A 6,256-nucleotide genomic window follows, 5' to 3' on the forward strand; every position below is an offset into this window, starting at 1 on the left:
CTAAACTTGCTCTCTAGCCTTTCAGAGATTCTCTAGCCTTCAAATTTTTTATTAGCTAGAATGGATTCTGTTGTCTGCAGTTAAAATCCTGACTGACATACACAGTTTTCTATACTTGTTTATTAGTCTCCAAGTACCCAAATGATGCTTCAAGCAGTGAACAACTCTTGCTTAAAGACCTACCTTGTATTCAGCCCTGTGACAGCAGCTGGAAGGATTCAGAAAAATGTGAACCTTGGTCGTCTTGTTCCAGTAACTCACACAGATGATGTGTGGTGATTGGCATCCTGGTGCCAAGGGTTTCTCCAGGGCAGAGGACAGGTTCTGACTCCTCTCCAACCTTGAGCTACATTTAACTCTTCAGTTTGAATTCTCTAATATAATTAACTGCCTGCACTCTTTCCTTCTTTTCTTTCCTTTCCTTTTTTTTTTTTTTTTTTTTTTTTTGAGACGGAGTTTCACTCTTGTTACACAGGCTGGAGTGCAATGGCGCGATCTCGGCTCACTGCAACCTCCGCCTCCTGGGTTCAAGCAATTCTCTTGCTTTAGCCTCCTGAGCAGCTGGGATTACAGGCGTGTGCCACCATGCCTGGTTAATTCTTGTATTTTTAGTAGAAATGGAGTTTCGCCATGTTGGCCAGGCTGGTCTCAAACTTCTGACCGCAGGTGATCTGCTTGCCTTAACCTCCCAAAGTGCTGGGATGACAGGTGTGAGACACCACACCAGGTCATCTGCATTCTCTTGATATCTGTTCTCAAATCAACCTTGAGACCAAAGCTGTTCTGGACACACACCCAGTCACAAAACACAACTTAAATCTGGGATTTTGACACTGTATAACAGAGTACAAAGGACTTTGTATGTTTTTTATAACAGAGTGTTTTGAGAGTTTTTATATTGTGTATAATGGAGTACAAACAGAGAATGTATATACTTTTTTTTTCCAACAAAAGCAGCTCGATTTTATTTCAAGGAAGCTAGAAAGGAACAGAACAACAGAGAGGGTCTCTGCAGGAACACCACTGCTCAGCAAGACTGCCAAGTCCCAGGTCTGTCTGGAAGCCAGGGGAGGATCAGGAGCCTACCCCCTTTGGTCCATCCTGCGGGCTGTGGGGACCAGGTCCCTGCTACTCGAGGCCAAGGTAGGACACAGTCTTTCCTGCTTTCTTCAGGGTTTCTAGCAGAGTGTCCATGCTGTGCTCAGATTCAATGCAGACCTTCTTGTTAGGCAGGTCAATGTCATACTTAACTCCTCCAAGCTTATTGAGGACCCGAGAGACAGCTTCAGCGCAGCCTCCACAGGTCATGTCAATGGAGAACTCATGCTTCGGCATGACTGAGGCAGCGGTGGTGCGGCAGCGGTGCGGCGGAGAATGTATATTTTTTATAATAGAGTACAAACAGAATTTGAATATATTTTATGAGAGTACATCTAGATGGTGTATGTATAATGGAGTATAAACAGAGTATGTATATTTTTTATAAGAGAGTACAAAGAGAATTTGAACATATTTTATGAGAGAACATTTAGACATGTATACATTTTATAACAGTACAAAAGGACTGAATATTTTTTATAACAGAGTATTTTGAGAGTTTTCATATTTTTTATAATGGAGTACAAACTGAGTATTTATATTTTTTATAGCAGAGTACAAATAGAATCTGAATACATTTTATAAGAGAATATATCTAGAAAGTGTATATATTTTATAACAGAGTACAAAAGGACTTTGCATATTTTTATAACAGTATTTTGAAAGTTTTCATGTTTTGTATAATGGAGTACAAACAGTGTATGTATATTTTTTAAAGCAGAGTACAAAAGAATTTGAATATATTTTATAAGAGAGTACATTTAGATGATGTATATACTTTACAACAGAATACAAAAGGACTTTGTATATTTTTTATGACAGTATTTTGAGAGTTTGTATATTTTGCATAATGGAGTACAAACACGGTATGTATTTTTTTATAGCAGAGTACAAATAGAATCTGAGAATATATCTAGAAGATGTATATATTTTACAACAGAGTACAAAAGGACTTTGTATATTTTTTATAACAGAGTATTTTGAGAGTTTTTATATTTTGTATAATGGAGTACAAACAGAGTTTGGATATATTTTATAATAAAGTACATATAGACGGTGTATACGTATTACAAAAGAGTATGAAAGGACTTCGTATGCTCTTTATTACAGAGTGTTTCGAGTTTTTTATCTTTTGTAATGGTGCACAGAAACAGTATGTATATTTTTTATAAGAAAGTAGAAATAGAATTTGAATATATTTTATAAGAGAGTATATCTAGATGGTGTATATATTTTATTGCAGACTAAAAAAGGGACATTGTCTATTTTTTGTAACAGAGTACTTTGAGAGTTTTCATATTTTGTATAATGAAGTGCAAACAGGGTATGTATATTTTTTAAAGCAGAGTACAAATTGAATTTGAATATATTTTATAAGAGAGTACATCTAGACCGTGTCTATACTTTATAACAGAATAAACATGGACTTTGTATATTTTTTATAACAGCATTTTGAGAGTTTGTATATTTTGCATAATGGAGTACAGAGTATGTATATTTTTTATAACAGAGTACAAATTGAATTTGAATATATTTTATAAGAGAGTCCATATAGATGGTGTATATATTTTATAACAGAGTACAAAAGGACTTTGTATAATTTTTATAATAGAGTATTTTGTGAGTTTTTGTCCCCAAAAGAGTTATCAGCTTTCTTCCTGTTCTCAGAATTAACCTGATGGAGAATGTGTTTCTTATGAAAAATGGGATGCATTTTCAAGTCATGCACCTAAATAATTTTGCAAACATTAATTCCAGCTTTTGAGTTCCTCTAAAAGTAGACTCTGAGGTGAAGATTTCAGTGCAAGTAGTTTATTTGCAAGGTGATCCCAAGAAGCATGGCGAGGTAGTGTGGGAAAGAGGGTGTGTGAATGAGCAGATTGCTGCTGTGGCTAACTGGGCTCATTCCTGCTAAGGATTCTCTGGGAGATAGTGTAAAGCATAACTCAAGACTGTCCCACCAAGGGGTGAAGAAGCTGGGATATTTATCCATCAAGTCCCATCCCTCCTTGTTTAAGAGTACCTTCTGGCAGTGTTAAGTCACCACCACTTCTGGCTTGCCCTGCACAGACCAAGAATGCTATTGTGGCCAGATAAAGTCTTAGGCAGAGAGACCTAGGTGCTAGAGGTAGGAATCTCCCAGTGTGGAGGATCTGGCCACCAAAGCTGGAGGTGACCAGTAGGTGCACCAAGGGGATATTGGTGGAGCACGAACAGTTTTGGCTACATCCAGTTACTAAAATTTTCCCCATGAATCTTTCTTGCATTGAACATATATTTATAAAACACCCGTATGTTCCCAGCATGCATTTTGGCATGGCAATACAGTAACAAACAACAGAAAAACAGATGCAAATCTCTCTCTCTTAACAGCTTATTCTAATGACTGTTTGCAGGAGTATTAAGTTTTACCAGTCACAAGTGCTGAACAGACTTTCAATAGTATATGCATTCATTTAATACTATTACGTCTTTGACATTGTACTAACGGAATAAAATATGGCCTTGTGTTTAAAAATAGTTCTCAGTTAAAAAAACACAATTTCAAAATGTTAGAGCTTGAGGTGTTCTTAAGACAGCTAAGGCATGAAAAGGTGAACTAACTTTCCCAAAGATACACAGCAGAACAAAGTCTGAAAGGTCTCAGGTTTCTTCATATATTTCCACAATAGCATCACATTGATGAGACTGGCTCTTTTCTAAAGCCAAAAACAAAAAGTGTTTTGAATGCACCCTGAAACATTGTAATGGGAGTGTAAATTGGTGCAAACTTTCTATAGGACAATTGGCAAAAAGCATTAAAAGCTTTAGAAGTAAACATTCTCATTGACATAGTAATTCAGATTTTAGGGCTGTATCCTGAGAATATAATTAGAAAATTGTGAAAGATTTCTAAACAATGAACACTGATTTAGTCATTCAAAGAGAATGTTTTCAAATAATATTTAGCTATATAGGAAAATAGAATATAATAATTAGTGAAGAAATGAGGATATACAACTTCATATACTGAATGGTCTCATTTTTTTCCCCAGAAACTACAGCAAGGCAGTGATTATATCTATTTTCTATTATGGTAATGTGGAAATCTTCCAAAAGCATTGTTTCAGTCACCTGATGTTTGTAAAGTTGTTGAATCAACGTGAGCTTAGGTTATACCTCTAGGCAGATTTTTGGAACCCAGCTGAAGTCGCCAGTGGGACTTCAGCAGTGGGACTGCATGAAACCTTTGTTCTTTCTTACCTAGTTGTATTTTCCACAATGGGCATATGTTACCTTTATAACTAGAGAAAAAAGTATCTAAAATTTTTGGCCTAATTTGTACCTCTAGGCATTGTGATTAGTGCTGGGGAAGTGTCCAGTGAATGTCTGTGTGTGTCTGACTTTTGGCAGAACAAAAAATGTTCCAAAGCCTTCTAGCCAGTGTGACTGTGGGAAGGGTGCACTTTGAGATGCTTTCCCTCAGGGCCCTGCTTCCCACTTCCAGAGCTTCAGCTCCCTTCTGCCCACAGGCATCCCATGGAGATGGGTCCCTTGTCCACATCCGCTCATACATTCTTGCTTTGTGGCTACTTTTACTTTGTTTCTTGCCTCCCCGTCAGTGTCCCGCTTCATTGTGTTTCTTTGTATTCCTCTTACAGAAGCAGAATCCCACTCAGTTTCAGTAGTAGTCCGATGGGGACTTCATCTCTTCTTACCTGCTATGTGTTGCTTTAAGAACTGCCTTTGGGATTAGACACTTACCACGAAGAAGAAAGAAAACAAGCCGCCTATTAAATATATCACCTTTGGACTTTCCAGAGACATCAACTTTGCCAGACTCCACAGGAACCCAACAGCCCCCTATGGCAACACTTTCCGAAATGCATGCTCTCTTCCAAAGCAACTGAAGAACACAGACACTCCCTTCTCTCCCCTAGACAAGGCAGTTGTTTTTGCCCTCCAGGTTGCTACCATGTGGGAATGTTGTGGTGTGAGAAAGTATCAACACCCCAAATGCAGATCACACTTGCTTTCCATCAGCTATGAAGGGGCCATTAATCATTCTCCACCCTTGGATCTTTCCCCTGTCTTTGTTACACAGAAGCTGTTCTTATACATTCTGAGGAGTATCTGTGGGTGGTGACTAACCTTTGACATTGTCCATGTGGTCTGACTGATGGGGGAATAGTCTCCTAGCATCAGCCTAGAGAGTTCAAGGGCATCAGAGGAGGCCCCATGGCAGGGTGCAACCAAGCAGAAGGGAATGAAGACGTCAGACTGGGACCAGCCTGAGGCTGGCCCCCTTAGGTCTCTTGGTGATGCCTTCTTGCTTCTTTGCTGCCTGGCTTAGTTTAGTAAAGAATGCAGTCTGGGCGATATTCATTGGAAAACCTCTGCTGACAGGGGGATACATCAGATATTGTTCTTTTTGGAAAACCTGCACTCCTTACCCAGGTGCTACTGTAGTTCAAGTCCATGAGGCACCATGCTGGATCTATTGGGGTTGAGGGCTAAAAACAGAAATTTCTTTGGGTATCTAAACAGAAATGTCTTGAATTCAGAGAAGCAGGTGCTTCTTATATTGTTTGAAGGGCTAGACAAGTAGAAATGGTTGCCCAAACACCACAGAACTTATTGACTCAAAGAAATCCTACCTCTGACACAATTGAAAAGTTGAGGACTCAGAGGATGCTACCACTGAAACACACCATCCAGGGACCAGGAAGTCCCCATTGATGTCCCTCTCCTACAATCCTTCATCTGTCTCTAAAGGTCACCAAGACATATTGGGTTACCCCACCATTCCTCAGAACCTGCACACTCCAGACTGGGGTTTGTATTTGAAATACAAAGAAGGTGGAAGCTAATTGGGAAGAAGGAAATAAAGAAATAGAAGCCACAAAACAAGAACATATGACATCCTAGTAGTGCAAATTAAACATTGGAAATAAGCTTCAGAAACACTCCACATCTCTGCTTAAAGGCAGAAAAGCAGTAGGAACATGGTCTCTACCTCATGTATGAATTTCCATTGGTGAAACCTGCTCATGTGCAGAAGCCTAGCTGCAAGGGAGTCAGAGAAATAGGGTATTTAGCTTTCTAGTTTTTGTAGTACAGGAAGACACAATGGAAGGAGGTGGGAGTGGATGCTGAATGCCAACAGACCACATCCAGC

The 6,256-nt window shown here is 39.0% G+C and overlaps 1 pseudogene; it reads right to left on the reverse strand.

The window, feature by feature from the left end:
* Positions 1-935: 935 nt before the first annotated feature.
* Positions 936-1,371, reverse strand: LOC100394719 (copper transport protein ATOX1; annotated as a pseudogene).
* Between the last annotated feature and the right edge of the window lie 4,885 nt (positions 1,372-6,256).

Source organism: Callithrix jacchus, chromosome X (genome assembly GCF_049354715.1).
Source record: "Callithrix jacchus isolate 240 chromosome X, calJac240_pri, whole genome shotgun sequence".
NCBI lineage: Eukaryota > Metazoa > Chordata > Mammalia > Primates > Cebidae > Callithrix > Callithrix jacchus.